This window comes from Saimiri boliviensis, chromosome 7 (assembly GCF_048565385.1).
Source record: "Saimiri boliviensis isolate mSaiBol1 chromosome 7, mSaiBol1.pri, whole genome shotgun sequence".
Lineage (NCBI taxonomy): Eukaryota > Metazoa > Chordata > Mammalia > Primates > Cebidae > Saimiri > Saimiri boliviensis.
The window spans coordinates 36611489-36628415 of NC_133455.1; the positions used below are offsets into that span (position 1 = coordinate 36611489).

A 16927-nucleotide genomic window follows, 5' to 3' on the forward strand; every position below is an offset into this window, starting at 1 on the left:
AGATGGAAAAATTAATCTTGAAAGATGTATAATAAAATTTAACAGTGATTTTTCACATTTCTTTTTGCTTGTGTGCATTTTCACATTAAAAAAACATGTATCTGAAGGCCAGGCTTGGTGGCTCACACCTGTCATCCCAGCACTTTGGGAGGCCGAGGTGGGCAGATCACCTGAGGTCGGGAGTTCGTGACCAGACTGACCAACATGGAGAAACTCTGTCTCTACCAAAGGTACAAAATTAGCCTCATGTGGTGGTACATGCCTGTAATCCCAGTGACTCGGGAGGCTGAGACAGGAGAATCGCTTGAACCTGGGAGGCAGAGGTTGCAGTGAGCCAAAATTGCATCATTGCACTCCAGCCTGGGCAACAAGAGCAAAACTCCGACTCAAAAAAAAAAAAAAAAAAAAAATGTATCTGATATGTATTACTCGTCAAATTAAGAATTTTAAGAGAAAGAAATAGGAACTAAAAAGCTGACTAGTCCAAGATCACACAGCTTGTAACTGGTGGAGCCCAAGTTCGAACCCGATTGTATCTACTGCCAAGACCTAAGCCACTTCTGTTCCACCACCACACCCTCTTCCAGAAAGTGGCTGCATTTGGAAGCAGAGGCTGCTGCTAAAGGAAACCCGTCAGGGCCACGGGGTCTCTGCATTCCAGAGTAATCGTGGGGTTAACTGCAGAGTGCCTGGGAAAGCCAGCTCTTGCTGAGAAAGCATGGGCCTTGCTTAACAACAGTTATTTCTAGCTCCTTGGGCGGAAGAGACCAATCTTCCGTAAGGTCTGTTCATTACCTAGAAATAGAACTGCCTCTGCCAAGCCACAGGGTAGAGAAGGTAGCTTCGGAGGGCCACCCTAGCAGGAGGCAGCAGGGACCCAGCAGTCCCACTGCAGCAGATTGGACATAAGCAGCCAACCTCTAAGTGGCATGCCATCCAAGTGACGAGGGTGACAGGGAAACAACAGGAAGCTCGCGTCCACCATACACAGCCCAGTGATGGTACCCACTGCTGAGCTCCCCCGACTGTCGCCAGCCCTGTGCCCAGCAGCAGCTCACACCAGGGCACACAGGCCAGGAGCCTTGATGGGTCACATGTTACATGGAACCAATGCTGGGGTGAACAGATCTGGGCTTCAATTCCAGCCTCTCCACTTCCTATGACTTTGGGGAAGTTACTGAACATCTACACAGGTCTCCGTTTACTCACCCCTAAAATGGGAATAAAAATACACCATAGGCTATTTTTTTTCTTTCTTTTTCCTTTTTTGAGACGGAGTCTCACTCTGTTACGCAGGCTGGAGTGCAGTGGCGTGATCTCAGCTCACTGTAACCTCCGCCTCCCGTGTTCAAGCCATTCTCCTGCCTCAGCCTCCTGAGTAGCTGGGATTACAGTCATGTGCCACCATGCCCAGCTAATTTTTGTATTTTTAGTAGAGATGGGGTTTCACCATGTTGGTCAGGCTGGTCTCGAACTAATGACACTGTGATCCACCCGCCTCAGCCTCCCAAAGTGTTGGGATTACAGGCATGAGCCACTGCACCCGGCCCCCATAGGCTAGTTTTTTCTAAAGACTCAGTGTAGTAAGTCCCTCACTCACACAAGTCCTTAAAACATGACCCCTCAGCCAGTGAGTTTTGCTTAACATGCAATAAACTAATAGTACACACTGCTCATTACATCACGCTTTTCATTTTCTTCTGGCTTCCAGAAAAATTGCTTGGATGGGCACCTCACTTTACAGTTTACAGAAAGCTCACATAATCTCCTGTTAGCCTCACAATGCTTTGATACCCACTTCACAGATGCAGGACCCGGGGCTCCCAGCTGAGTTCACACCCCCCCAGGGAGCAGAAGGGTGTCTCCAGGCCGAGGCTTCCTGGCCAACACATTTTCTTCAACGCCTGCTTTTGGGTTCCCATCCAGACCACAGTGTGACTCACTCTTTCCTGATATGAAACCCAAAGTGTCCTTTCTCCAAAGTTAGAACAAGTAGTCACTGTATCTCTCCAACAAGCAAACATTCTTTCAGCAAACACTGTTTTTGTTTTTTAGAGATGGGGTCCTGTGGCATTGCCCAGACTGGAGTGCGGTGGCTATTCACAGACATGACTGTTACACGCGGCAGCCTGGAGCTCCTGGGCTCAAGCGATCCTCCAGCCTCAGCCTCCCAAGTAGCCGGGACGATAGGTTTGAGCCACCACACCCGGCTTTCAATGAAGATTGAATACACACTCTCCTCTGGGAGGGCCTGTGCTGGGCACAGAGGAGTGAAGCTGGCTTCTGTCCTCGAAGTGCCCCACAGCAGCTTGGATGGCCTGCGACATGCCCTGCCTCTGCTCTGTCTCTGCCATCGGAAGCAGAAGGGACAGTGAGCCGTTAGCTGGCCATACTAGACTCTGCTACAAATGTCTTGGGGGTAGGCTTCACCTCACATCCACCCCCACTAAAGAGCATCTTACGATCTTGAACTCACGGACTCAAGCGATCCTCTCACCTCGGCCTCCCCAAAGTGCTGGGATTACAAGCGTGAGCCACCACATCCGGCTATTAAAGAGCATCTGGCTTGGCACAGTGGCTCATGCCTGTAATCCCAGCACTTAAGGAGGCCGAGGCGGGCAGATCACGAGGTCAAGAGATCAAGACCATCCTGGCTAACATGGTGAAACCCCATCTCTACCAAAAATATGAAAACTAGCTGGATGTGGTGATGTGCACCTATAGTCCCAGCTACTCGGGAGGCTGAGGCAGGAGAAATGCTTGAACCCGGGAGGCAGAGGTTGCAGTGAGCCGAGATGCACCACTGCACTCCAGCCTGGGCCACAGAGCGAGACTCCTCTGACCCATCAACCTGAGCTGCTTCTCACCCAGGGCAATCTTCCCCCATCACCCTCCTCTGCGGTGAGTCTAATGGCTCTGCCAGATTCATGTCCACCAAGGACCTTAGAACGAGATCTGATTTAGAAACAGAGTCCTTACAGGTGTAATTAGTTCAAGATGTCGACATGGAACCATCCTGGATTTAGAGTAGGCACCAAAGTCAATGGCTTATGTCCTCATGAAGACATGAGGGCACAGACAGGGAAGAAGGCCACGGGACACAGAGGCAGAGACAGAGTGTGGCAGCTCCAAGCCAAGGACACGAGGGTGGCTGGGGCCCACGAGAAGCCGGAAGAGGCAAGGGGGGATTCTTCCCTAGGGCCTTCAGAGGGCGCGGGGCCCTGCAGACACCTGGATTTCACACTTCTTGCTTCCCAAACTTCCAGAGAATATATTTCTGTTGTTTTGAGCCACCAAGTTTGGGGTCATTTGTTCCAGCAGTTCTGGGAAACTAATACACCCCTTTCTTAAAGTCATCTCTGTTCGGCCAGGAGCACTGGTTCCTGCCTGTAATCCCAGCACTTTGGGAGGCTGATGCGGGTAGATCACAAGGTCAGGAGATTGAGACTATCCTGTCCAACATAGCGAAACCCCGTCTCTACTAAAAATACAAAAATTAGCCGGGCATGGTGGTGGGTGCCTGTAATCTCAGCTACTAAGGAGGCTGAGGCACAAGAATCGCTTGAACCCAGGAGGCGGAAGTTGCAGTGAGCCAAGATCGTGCCAATGCACTCCAGCCTGGGTGACAGAGTGACACGCCATCTCAAAAATAATAATCTCTTGTTGAGCAAGCAGAGGAGGCACAGCCTGGGGTCACCCCGGGAGTGCCAGTGGCCATGCCCGCTTCACTGGTACCAGCACCGTTTAGGTGGTACCACCACCATCACTTGTGCAAAGCTGAACTTTGGAGGTTGTGCACTCACATACATGCACACACCCACTCACACCCATTCCAGACTTCTAAGAATGACGTGCTGCCAACAAAGGCTGGAACTCTGTCTCTGAACTGGCCGACTCTGCTGGGCTCCCGGGGGAGGTTTGCCTGTGGTTTGGTTTGAGGTTTCTTTGTCTTCTGGCACTGGTAAGCTGCAGCGTGAACTCTCTCACCAAATTCAGCCAGCCTGAAGTTGAGGCACTCCTCATCCCTGCACCTGAGTACCCATGGCACCCCGAGGGTGCTGGTGAGAAGGGCTGGCTTGCTGGCCTGGCAGGACACCCTGACCCGGGAGGCTTCGGCTAGATGTTCACAGCATTTTTCCACCCCCTCTTCTTGGCTGGACCTGGAGTCCCGTTTCCCTCCTGGCTCTCTTTAAATGCTCAAGGGTCCTTTTATTCAAAGGCCTTCGAAGTGTTAATAAGACAGAACATAAAACTGCTCAGGCCTGGTAGTGGCTCATGCCTGTAATCCCAGCACTTGAGGCCAAGTCAGGTGGATCGCCTGAGGTTAAGAGTTCGAGACCAGCCTGGCCAACGAGGTAAAACTCCATCTCTACTAAAAATACAAAAATTAGCTGGGCATGGTAGCGCACCTATAGTCCCAGCTACTCAGGAGGCTGAGGCAGGGGAATCGCTAGAACCCAGGAGATGGAGGTTGCAGTGAACCAAGAAAGCACCACTGCACTCCAGCCTCGGTGACATAGCGAGACTCCATCTAATAAATAAATAAATAAATAAACAAATAAATAAATAAATAAAATAAAACTGCTCCCCAATGCAAATATTCCCCTTTCCCCTGCTGGGTGGGGGAGCTGCTCACACTGACCTTGACCTTCCTGTATGGAGTGACCACCTCCAGTGCTGGCAGATGGCATGGCAGGGCAGTGTGTGTCATGAGCCACAGGTGGTCTGGGAGTGTCTTCGCATCCTGGCTTTGTCACCCAGTTTACTTGGAAACACTCCCCGCCTCTCAAGGGTCCTCACCTGCTAAAGGAGGGGTAGGTAGGGCAAGATGCTTTCTCGGATCCTCTCCAGGGTGACCTTCCAATGTGACAGACCCCCTTCTGTGCCACGGAGAAGGGTGCTTGTTTTTTACTCATCCTCGCTACACTTGATTGGTGCTGCCACGCCCTCAGCACTGCAGAACGCAGGAAACAGGAAGAAAACCCAGCGTGCGGCCCCCTATAACGGAGAGGCAGAAACCAAGTCCCTCTGGGAGGGGCTGTGGGACAGGGATGGCCATCACCTAGTGAGGCACCAGCTGGAGGAGGCGCAATCAGAGAGGAGTCTGAAGGCTGGCCCGGAGTGAGACAGGCAGGAAGGGCAGGGGGACGGAGGGGGTCTAAGAAGATGCTGGGGCGGGGGGCAGCTGTGGGGGTGCAGGGAGGGTGGTTGGGTTGGGGCTGGATGGTGGAGGAAGCTTGGAGTCCTTCCTGGAGGCCGCCGGAAGCCGGGAGGTGCACATGTAGAGAAACACCACACTCCAGTACTTTCCATAGGAAGTGTGGGGTGTTCTGGGGCCACTCAAACTCACATTCTCAGCTGACTCAGATCATCTTGCCAGCAGTTTTTCCACTGTCATTTCAATTAAAAAATCCTGGGGGCCTGTGTCTCCTCTGTGGCTGCCCTTGGGGTCAGCAGCAGCAGCACTAGGCATACAGGACTCAAGTCGGGCCCAGGGCTCTGGAGCTGCGTCGCCCTCCAGCTTTGGAAGCCCAGGCATGGGCCTTGGGGGTCGACACTCTTAGTCTGAAACCTCTGCCACTGCCCTGCTGCTGCCTCTTGAGTCTGTGACTTCCAGCCCTTGGAGACTCAGCTTCCCCACCTCTAAAATGGGCTCAATCTTGACCACCAGCACTGGCGCATGACAAACTGGAAAACTAGTTAATACATGTAAAAATACCTAGCGCGGTGCCTGGCTTCAAACAAAATGCTCCACACACGTGAGCATCCCTTCGTTATGCTACAAACTCGGGCTGGGAACTGAGAGGAGCCATGGAGGGGCGCAGGCAGGGGTGGGGAAGAGGCCGTGCAGAGGAGCAGCTGAGGCGTGGGCGGACGGCGGGAGGTGGGTGCTGTGCTGTGAATGTTGGAGTTTCTGTGAGTCTGTCTACATAACCACTACATTTTCCTGCAGCTAAAATCCCAGAAGCAGGAACACTCATGCTGGCAAACGCAGCCTCAGTGTGGGCCTGGGCAACAGCCTGACGTAAGTGAATCTGGCAAGGCCGCAGGAGCTTTGGCAGCTGAGCCCCTGGCGCAGAAGCATCCTCATCAACACGGTGTTGACGGTGCTCCCAGGCCTCTGGCTCATCCCTGTTTCTTAGCAACTGCCCTGTTTGGGGGGAACACTGAGCGCCACAGGGAAGCTGGCCTGGTAGCACGTGCAAGAGAGGCTGGGCCTTAGTCAACACGCAGCCCCCCACTGGCAGCAGCCTGGCCCCGATGCCAGCTGCCATCTCCCAGGGCAATGTGACCAGATTGGAAGACCTCCGTGAGGCGGTCTGGCCACTCCACAGGTCTCTAGGCAGCTTCCAGGACCAAGGCTTGTGAGAGAGGCCCTGGTCACCCCTGGGGACCCCAGGCAATAGCCCCATTGCCATCTGTTATGCTTCCAACCATCTGACTAGCTACTATGGTAGGAAAGACAGACACATGACAAAAGACACCAGGCCCTCAACACTCACACCCAGGGCTGGGCACAGAGGGACCCCTCGATCCATAAGACACCGCAAAGGGAGTGCAGGTCTTCCCTAACATTCCATGACCAACAAAGGTATTCTAGAAAGTTCTGGGATATGAATGTCTGCTGGATGTTTGTTCCTTCTCCATTCTGACAGCATCATTTTATCTTTGCAAAATTTATTTTGGGGAATTAAAGAATTCTGCCAGGGCCAGGCTTCTTGGCAGAGGCAGTCGATCTCAGATATGTATTATTAATACTAACATTTTCTTGTCGTGATTGCACACCCAATTTAAAATGAATTATCCAATTAAGAAGGTGATGCGTTCTACTTCCAGGAATAGGTTGCCAATGACTTTGTCTTGACTGTTTCTCCCCAAAACCCCTTCCAATTAAGTAAAGATTGTTCAGTACATCGTGAGGCTAAGCCAAGAGGTTGCTGTGGAGACGGGAGGATTTCTCATCCTATCGTCATTTTCATCTCTTGATGAGAAGGGAGCCAGCAGAGCTTTCAGCCTCCCCCGGGGCTGAATGTTCACCGCCAACAAGGACAAAAAGTCTGCTGGACAGAAGAGGCTGAGGGCTTGTGAAAGCTTCCAGGTCTCCTTCTGCAACAACAGAAAGCCCATGTCTTCAGCGTCTCGTGAGCAGAAAACAGTCACCCACCTTATGGGAATACCGGAGCCCATCCTTTTTCCCTCTCCACCCTTAGGCTGAAGGTGTGATAGGACCAACCCGGCCCACACAGAGAAATGGATTCATGGTACCTGGCCAAGAAGATCGAGGCTGTACAATCGAGGTATAAAACGATCCATGCCAAGAAGAGTAAGAAGAGACACAGATTTTTCTTTCTGTTTTTTTTTTGTTTTTTTTTTTGAGATGGAATTTTGCTCTTGTTGCCCAAGCTGGAGTGCAATGGCGCAATCTCAGCTCACTGCAACCTCTGCCTCCCAAGTTCAAGTGATTCTCCTGCCTCAGCTTCTCGAGCAGCTGGGATTGCAGGCACCCACCACCACGCCTAGCAAATTTTTTGTATTTTTAGTAGAGACAGGGTTTCACTATGTTGGCCAGGCTGGTCTTGAACTCCTGTCCTCAGGTGATCCATCCACCTCAGCCTCCCAAAGTGCAGGGATTTCAGGCGTGAGCCACTACGCCTGGCAGATTTTTATCTCTAAACTGTAAATCTGATCATAGCACTCTCTTGCTTTTTTTTGTTTTTTTTTTTCAGGAGACAGAGTTTTGCTCTTTCACTCTGTTGCCCAGGCTGGAGTGCAGTGGTACAGTCAGAGATCACTGCAGCCTCTACTTCCTGGGCTCAAGTGATCCTCCTGCCTCAGCCTCCCAAGTAGGTAGGACTACACGTCCACACCACCATGCCCAATTAATTTTTTGTCATTTTTTTTGCTCATCTGTTATTATTTATTATTTATTTTTATTTTTTGTAGAAACAAGACCTCACTATATTGCCCAGGCTGGTCTCAAAACTCTTAGACTCAAGCAATCTTCCCACCTCGGCCTCCCAAAGTGCTGGGATTACAGGCGTGAGCATAGCAGCCCCCCTCTCTTGCTTTTAACTCTTTATGGGCGCTGACCACAGAGTTCCAACTCTTTAGCATGATACACCCCTTACTCCATTCCCCACTCACTTTTCCAACCACATCTCACCCTCACTCCTAAGACACTCTGTGCTCGAAAGGCCCAACTCACCCCCACGCACCCGCCTTGGCTCACGCTCTTCCCTTCTTGGTATATCCCTTCCTCACTTTTTTCAGCCAGGTAAACTCATTCTCATTCCTCAAGACCCAGGCCAAGTGTCTTGACTTCCAGAGGCCTTCCCTCTGTACATACTTCCCTCCCTGCTCTCCCCGAAGGCCCCAGCATCCGCTATACCAACACTTTACACGGGGTTCTCTACTAAAATTGGCTTCACGTCTGTCTCCCTGACCAGCTGCTAAGCCCCTCAGGAGGAGGGAGGTAAGTTTTCGTAAGGATGGCTGGATGGCAGAGGAAAAGGCAGAGGTGAAAGAAGGGGCCGTGTCAACTGGAGGTGGATGTATAATTTGAAACCCTACACCAGGCACTGTGGCTCACGCCTGTAATCCCAGCACTTTGGGAGGCCAAGGTGGGCAGATCACCTGAGGTCAACAGTTTGAGACCAGTCTGGTGAAACCCCACCTCTACTAAAAATACAACAATTAGCTGTGAATGGTGGCATGTGCCTGTAATCCCAGCTACTTGGGAGGCTAAGGCAGGAGAATCGCTTGAACCTGGGAGGCAGAGGTTGCAGTGAGCTGAGATCGTGTCACTGCACTCCAGCCAAGGTGACAGGAGTGAGACTGTACCTCAAAAAAAAAGAGCCTTATTAGCCGGGCGCGGTGGCTCAAGCCTGTAATCCCAGCACTTTGGGAGGCCGAGGCGGGTGGATCACGAGGTCGAGAGTTTGAGACCATCCTGGTCGACATGGTGAAACCCCGTCTCTACTAAAAATAAAAAAAAAAATCAGCTGGGCATGGTGGCGTGTGCCTGTAATCCCAGCTACTCAGGAGGCTGAGGCAGGAGAATTGCCTGAACCCAGGAGGCGGAGGTTGCGGTGAGCCGAGATCGCGCCATTGCACTCCAGCCTGGGTAACAAGAGCGAAACTCCGTCTCAAAAAAAAAAAAAAAAAAAAAAAGAGCCTTATTCAAGAAGTAGTTAATGCTGCGAGTCCCAGCAGGAACTCCTGCCCTTGAGGCTTCGCCCATATGGTACCTGGCAGTTGTCAGGGCCAGTGTGACAAACGCTCTGGGCGTGGGCCTGCCCTTCTCCACTCTCAGATGAAGGGTCCGTCTGTCTCACGTTACAGAGTGAAAGAGTTGTTAGCTTGTTAATAAATAAAATATCTGAAAAAGAGCCTTACTGGTGCATCAGGTTATAAAAGTACCTTCCGGAACACTTGATTTAAACCTAAGGAAAAAAAAAAACTTACCCCAAAATTCAAGCCATCAGAACTACAGTAACAAACCCCTCTCCTAGGGCCTAAAGTGAGACCAAGGGAAACAAGCTGTTTGGTGGACAGGAAGTGTAAGATGCCCAGGCCTCAACTAAATGTCCTGTTTAGGCCTCTATGGACTCTGGTTTCTGCCTCTCACGGGCTCAGCCACAGGCGCCCTCCCATGACCTGTGTGCCTCTCAAATGAAACAGGGGTCTTTCGATCCACGCCTGAAGAGCAAAATACCCCGTTCCCTGGACGGAGCATGCCTTGTTTCTTGGAATCTAATTGGGTCTGCCTAGCAGCCTCTTCCAAAAGCTGCAGCTGGGGGAAGCAGTTCCCTGGCAGAGCTCAGCTGTGGAACCCTGGCCCTCCAGCGTCCCCTCTCACTGCAGATGCAGGAAAGAACCTCTAAGGATGACAATGAGAACCTCCAATCTCAGCATTGCCGATCTGGGACTGATGCCCCCAGGGTCGGCTTTGCTTCCCATTTAAGTCATCTATTAAAATCATGTACACGACCAGGCCAAGGAGCTGCTCAATCCCCAGCAACTCTGAATCCCTCCAGGGTAGGAATCGTCTTGGGTGAACCTGTCTCTACCCTGCGGACCTAGCACAGCGATGAGCCTGTCTTTGATTCTAGTGTCATGTCTGTCACTGAGTCTAGTATTATACCTGCTGTTAAATCTAGGTGCTGTGCCTGTCATGGGGAGCAGTTTCCTTTTAGGATTTGCTCGATCAAACCGTCACTTACAGAGAGAAACCAATACTCTCCTTTTAAGTGTAATTTTGAAAATGCAAACGAAAGCCCAGCAGTGTCTGAAACACAGCCATGCATCGCTTAACGATGAGGATACATTCTAAGAAACGCGTCGCCGGGCAATTTCATTGTTGTGCAAACATCATAGCATGTACTCGCACAAACCTGGATGGTCCAGCCTATTACACACCAAGGCTACGCCATACATTCCAAGGCTACACACCTGCACATCATGTCACTGTACTGAATACTGTATGTAGGCAACTAATATAACAGTATGTATGTATGTCAACATCTCAATGGAGAAAAAGTACAGTAAAAATATGAAATGACAGTCTCATGGGACCACGGTTAATATGTGGCCCACTGTGGAACAGAACGTTATGTGGTGCGTGACTGTACATGTAGCTGTTTGTTGCAGGGTGACTTTTGTCCTTCCCCAAACTATGCTGATGTCCTAATCCCCGGCCCCTGTGACTATGACCTTATTTAGAAAGGGGTCTTTGTAACCAAGTTAAGATGAGGTCATAATTCATTAAGGTGGGACCTAATCCAATGACCAGTATCCTCATAAAAAGAGGAAAATCGGCCGGGCACAGTGGCTCACACCTGTAATCCCAGAGCTTTGGGAGGCCGAGGCAGGCAGATCACAAGGTCAGGAGTTCAAGACCAAGCTGGCCAACATATCGAAACCCTAGCTCTACTAAAAATACAAAAATTAGCTGGGTGTGGTGGCGGACGCCTGTAGTCCCCGCTACTCAGGAGGCTGAGGCAGGAGAATCACCTGAACTCAGGAGGCAGAGGTTACAGTGTCACTGCACTCCAGCCTGGGTGACAGAGAAAGACCATCAGGAAGGAGGGAAGGAGGGAAGGAGGGAGGGAAGGAAGGAAGGGAGGGAGGGAGGGAGGGAGGAAGGAAGGAAAAATCTGGACACACAGAATGGGGAGAATGCCATGCCCTGATGGAGGCAGAGAGCCGAGTGAGGCAGCCGCAAGCCAAGGCATGCCAGGGACTGCCGGCAAGCCCAGGAGCTGGGAAGAGGCAAGGAAGGAGACCATCCGAGTCAGAGGGAACACATCCCTGCTGATACCCTGCACTGGACATCTGGCCTCCAGAACTTTGACACAACACATTCCTGTTGTTTTGAGCCACCTACAGTTTGTGGTCATCTGGTCCAGCAGCCCTAGGAAACTACAGGATGACAAACACTTTTTTTTTTCTTTTTTTAGTTTATCACTTATTAATATCAACTTTCATGACATAAATGGTATGCATCTGCATAGTGGACATGTCAGTGTTTTTTGTTTTTTCTTTTTCTGAGACAGAATTTCGCTCTTATTGCCCAGGCTGGAGTACAATGACGCAATCTCAGCTCACTGCAACCTCCGCCTCCTGGGTTCAGTCGAATCTCCTGCCTCAGCCTCCCGAGTAGCTGGGATTACAGGCATGCGCCACCACACCCAGCTAATTTTTGTATTTTTAGTAGAGACGGGGTTTCATGTTGGCCAAGCTGGTCTCGAACTCCTGACCTCAGGTGATCCACCTGCCTCGGCCTCCCAGAGTGTTGGGATTACAGGCGTGAGCCACCGAACCCGGCTGACGTCAGTGTTTTATTCATTTGCTCATTCGTCCAGCATTTACTAAGCAACTAATACATGCCAAACCCTGTCTGAGGTACCAGAGCAACGAAAGTGGTACAGCCAGAAGGCCATGACGAAGGTAGCTATATACAGACAGCTACGACATCACACAGTCAGTTTCATAAATACACATAACTGAAATGATGAGCTTTCACTCAGTTGGTGCTTATCGGGTGCCTGATACTTTGCTAAGTACTTTGTCCACATCATCTTATCATTTCTTTTGATCCTCACACAGTCCAATGAGGAAGGGTGCTGTTCTCATTGCCACTTTCCAGTGGGTGAACTGAGACTCTGAGGTTGAGGGACAGCTGGACTCTAACCTCGAGGGCTCTGGATACCAAGTTCCCACCAGTCACTGAGAGAGCCCAGAAGGTGGAGACTGGCTTCAACTGCAGGTGCGCAGAGAAGTGCCGGAGCTTTGATTTAGGATTCAGAGCGGTGAGGGAGAGTCATTTAAATATGAAAGAGTCATTTAAATATGAAAGCACCAGCCAGGCATGGTGGCTCACACTTGTAATCTCAGCACTTTGGGAGACCAAGGCACGTGGATAACCTGAGGTCAGGAGTTCGAGACCAGGCTAGCCGACATGGCGAAACCCCGTCTCTACTAAAAATATAAAATAAAATTTAAAAAAATGAAAGCATCTTAGTGGTTGAGTTTTCAGAACAGATTAAATGTATGAAAATATGCAACTGAAGAAAGAAACTGTTGTTGTTTGTCTTCAATCATTAAAAAAGCATGACAAAGTGCTCCTGATAGGTCCTAAGTGAAAAGGGCCATTACAACACTCGATCTGGCGTCCCCCTATCTCCATGCACCCGTGCAGCAAGATAGCAACAAACATTTTGATTTTCTTCTTCTTCTTTTTATAATAAATCGTGCTAATTTTTTTACAAAAAGACAGGGGTCTTTCTATGTTGCCCAGGCTGGGCTTGAACTCCTGAGCTTAAGTGATCCTCCCAGGTTCTAATTTTCTTCTTAACACTGTCTGAAATTTTCAAATTAGTGACAGAGAAATTGTCATCTGTATTATTAGTCTGACTCATGCTTCACTGTGCCTGCCCTGTTTGGGGCCCTGTTCTCAGCCCCACGCGGGTGTGAACACAGTGAATCCCGCCACAGCTTCATGGTGTAGACTCTACGATTATACCCACTTTACAGAAAAGGAAGCTGAGACCCAGACAGATTAGGCAACACGCCCACAGTCACGGAGCTGGATTGAACCCCAGACGATCTAGGCTGGAGCTCAGGCTGCAATCACCTCGCCATTATAATCTGAGAGGGGAGGAAAAGAACGCTTTTAGGAGGAGCAATCATTCAAGTGCCTCAACCCCAATCTGACCCATGAGCACACATACGATTCTCCTCCAGTGCCTTCTGCAAGTTCTGCTCACATTTTCCACTTTTTTCTCTGCCCATTTTAAACATTCTGGAACAAGCTAAAAATATGGCATATAACATATAAACACAATGATATTCTCAGGCTTGTCTACTCCAGCAGGGAAAATTTCCTATTAGGACAAGGCAAGGTCTGTGCAGTTGCAGCCACAAGGGATGGGATGACCGTGAGCAAAGGACAGAAGCGATGCCAGGAAAAAGGGCGCAGCTGCCAAGTTCAGCAGCTACCTGAGTTCTGCACAGAAAGGCTCTGGATAAATGTTAGTGAGGAAGAGGAGGACGTGGAGAAGGAAGAGAACACTAAAAGGCAGACGGTCAGGCTGAGCTGTACCTGACGCTGAGAAATGCATGCGGTTCACGGCAGCTCAAAGTTCAGGGCGGCACACACGAGGGTGCCCAGATGGCTTCGCGTTCACAAAGACACTGCTCCAATCTGTCTCTCAAGTGAGAAGCCGAGCCACTTAAACCTGCCATTTCTGTGAGCCGAGAATGGTCACACACTGGCAACGCAGAGTGAACTTACACTTACCATCACAAAGTCACACTGGCAAAACTGAAGGAAGAAAGCGCTCATCGGAAAATGTAAAATAGAGATTGTTTTTGTCACCTTTTTTTTACATGGCTCTTCTTCCTTCATCTTTCTACATCCCCTCTTTTTCCCTCTCCCCTCCATTTCCCTCATCCATCTCTTTTCTTCTCCTCATCTTCCTTCCCATCTCCCTCCTCTTTTCTTTTTAAACTGTCGAGCTTTCCACCTTACTCACCACTTGAGAGCATTTTGTAAGAAAGAATCAAACAGCCATGTGTTCGAATGCATGTGTGTGTGCATGCATGTGTGTGCATATGGCCATGGCTGTGTGTGCCTGTGGACCTGTGTGTGTGCAAGTGAGCGTGTGTGCGCACATGTGGACATTGTGTGCATGTGGACGTGTGTGCATGTATGTGCGTGCATACAACCATGGCCATGTGAGCATGTGTGTATGGGCATATGGGCAAGGGTGTGCACACGTGGACATCTATGTGTGCATGTGGGTGTGTGTGCATATGGGCATGGGTGTGCACATGTGGACATCTATGCATGTGGACAGGTGTGTGTGCATGTGGATAGGTGTGTGTATGTGTATACTTGTGTGTGTGCATGTGGGTAGGTGTGTGTATGTGTATACTTGTGTGTGTGCATGTGGACAAGTGTGTGTGCATGTGGATAGGTCTGTGTTATACTTGTGTGTGTGTATACTTGTGTGTGTGTGCAAGTGGACAGGTGTGTGTGCATGTGGATAGGTGTGTGTACGTGTATACTTTGTGTGTGCATGTGGACAGGTGTGTGTACATGTGTATACTTGTGTGTGTGTGCATGTGATAGGTGTGTGTGTATACTTGTGTGTGTGCATGTGGACAGGTGCATATGCATGTATACTTGTGTGTGTGCATGTGGACAGGTGTGTATGTGTATACTTGTGTGTGTGCATGTGGACAGGTGTGTATGTGTATACTTGTGTGTGTGCGTGTGTGCGTGTGCATGTGGACAGGTGTGTATGTGTATACTTGTGTGTGTGTGTGTGTGTGTGTGTGCATGTGGACAGGTGTATCTGTGGAAGAAAAGACATGGAACAATTTCTTCTGGTGGCCAAAGTCTACATGACACATCTGGACAGGAGGATGCTCCTGCCCTCACTGCCAGCTCCAGCTCAATTCTTGGGGCTGCTCAAAGGTCATGTGGCCAGTTCCCATGCTCTGCCTGGCAAGAGAGAAAGGGGCAGTGTTGGTAGGCAGGCCACACCAGCCACGTGGACTCCTGACCTTGGGCTCCACCTGATGCATAGCACTTGCTGGGATTTTTCAGTACTCAAGTTGTTTCTTTCCCCTCTTTTTTTTTCCTTTTAAGAGACAGGATCTCCCTCTGTTGCCCAAGCTGGAGTGTAGTGCAATTATAGCTCATTCTAGCCTCAAACTCCCAGGTTCAAATGATCCTCGCACCTCAGCCTCCCAAGTAGCTGTGACTACAGGCATGCACTTCCAAAACCAGCTTATTTTTAATTCTCTGTTGAGACAGGGTCTCACCATGCTGCCCAGGCTGGTCTCAGACTCCTGGGCTCAAGTGATCCTCCTGCCTCAGCCTCCCAAAGTGCTGGGATTAGGTGTGAGGCACCACGTCCAGCCTGATCTCTTGGTAACAAACAAAACTTCTTAGGTTGTAATATCCTTTGGACAGCCTGACTGCCTACCTGGAACTCAAGGCATTCAAAGGCAAAGGAAATGAATCGCCCAGAAGACAGAGCGTGTGAGTGCCTTTTAGCTGGGAATCTGGGCGGACCAGCTAGGTTCAAATCCAGGCTCTGCCACTCACCGGCTGCGTGAGCCTGGACAGGTTTCTCGTCCAAGCCTCCACATTCTCACATGTGTAAGGAGGATGATGCCAGCAGCACCTGTCTGTGGGGCTGTTGTCAAGTCTAAAGGAGACAAAGGATGAAGTGCTCGGCACAGGCCTTAGCCATCTAACAAAGTGCCAGCAACAGACTTGTTGACTGAAGGCAATAAAACTGCTCTCTCTTGAGATTTAAACATCTGCCTAAGGGAGATAAGATACAGTCTAAAGAGGAATGACTCTGCTAATTTTGTGAGGAGTCAGTGAGCAGTCATTTCCAGCACAGGGATCCCTCCGTTCTAAAGAGACAGAACCCTTAAGCCTCCAGGCCCAGGCCAGGGAAGGGAGGAGTGGAGTCCCAGAGACTTCTTTTCTTTGATACTTTGATTTAAAACAATGAAAATGCTTTTTGACTTTCAAAGCCCAGCTTTTAGGCACTCTGCCAGCAGGCAACCAGGGTGTTTTCCTTCAGCGCCCCCCCCACCCCCCTTCCCCCTGCAGAACTGAGAACGTGGGGAAGCATGCAGAACAATAAGCCATCTGCGAGGCTTTCAGACAGTGCAATTTGCAGGAAGTGCTTTTATATCTTCGTAGGACTCGGCAGTAAGTCAGGATTAATTAATTGCTACATTAAAGGAGAGCACCTTTGGCATTTCAATGACATAATCACGTGCAATTACGATCATATAAAGGAACACTTTATAATTAATGATGTCTCTACTTCCTGAAATGTATAATCCTTATGTCTTGAATTCCAAAGAGGTTGGCAGACGGCAGGCCCTAAATATAGATCAGGAACTAATATTTAAATCAGTTTTTAATTTACTTTTTAATGTGAACAATAAAACCAGAATAAAAGCTTACCATTATCATGGCTCTACGTCTTTATGTCTTGGAGGCTAAACATTCAGCAACAACAGATTCAAACAGAAATGGCCAATAATTACAGGCCTGAAATGCTTCTCCTAAATAGCAATAATTTTGCCCTAGCAAACACATTAAAACTGCTTCTCCAGAAATGCATTAAAAACTCATTCGAATGATCCTAGTTTTGGCAATCACGCTATGTTATCACTTAACACAGCACTCTGCCTCGTCTCTGTGACTTCAAAATGAAAATGGCTTTTTCTTCCAATTAGGGAAGTGTCCCATAAACTTGTATGTACCACGTACCAAGCAGCGTTCTAAGAACTTAACACGTAATGGCTCGGCTGGCCATCACAACAATCCTGAGACAGGATTCCTATTCCTATCATTATTCCTATGCTGATTCCGGTTTTAGAAAGGAGG

General features: G+C 49.5%; 1 protein-coding gene across 1 annotated transcript in view; it reads right to left on the reverse strand.

Moving 5' to 3' along the window:
- The window catches only part of ELK3 (ETS transcription factor ELK3), a 78843-nt gene that overhangs the window by 28032 nt on the left and 33884 nt on the right, over nucleotides 1–16927 (reverse strand). The gene's annotated exons all lie outside the window — the stretch shown is intronic.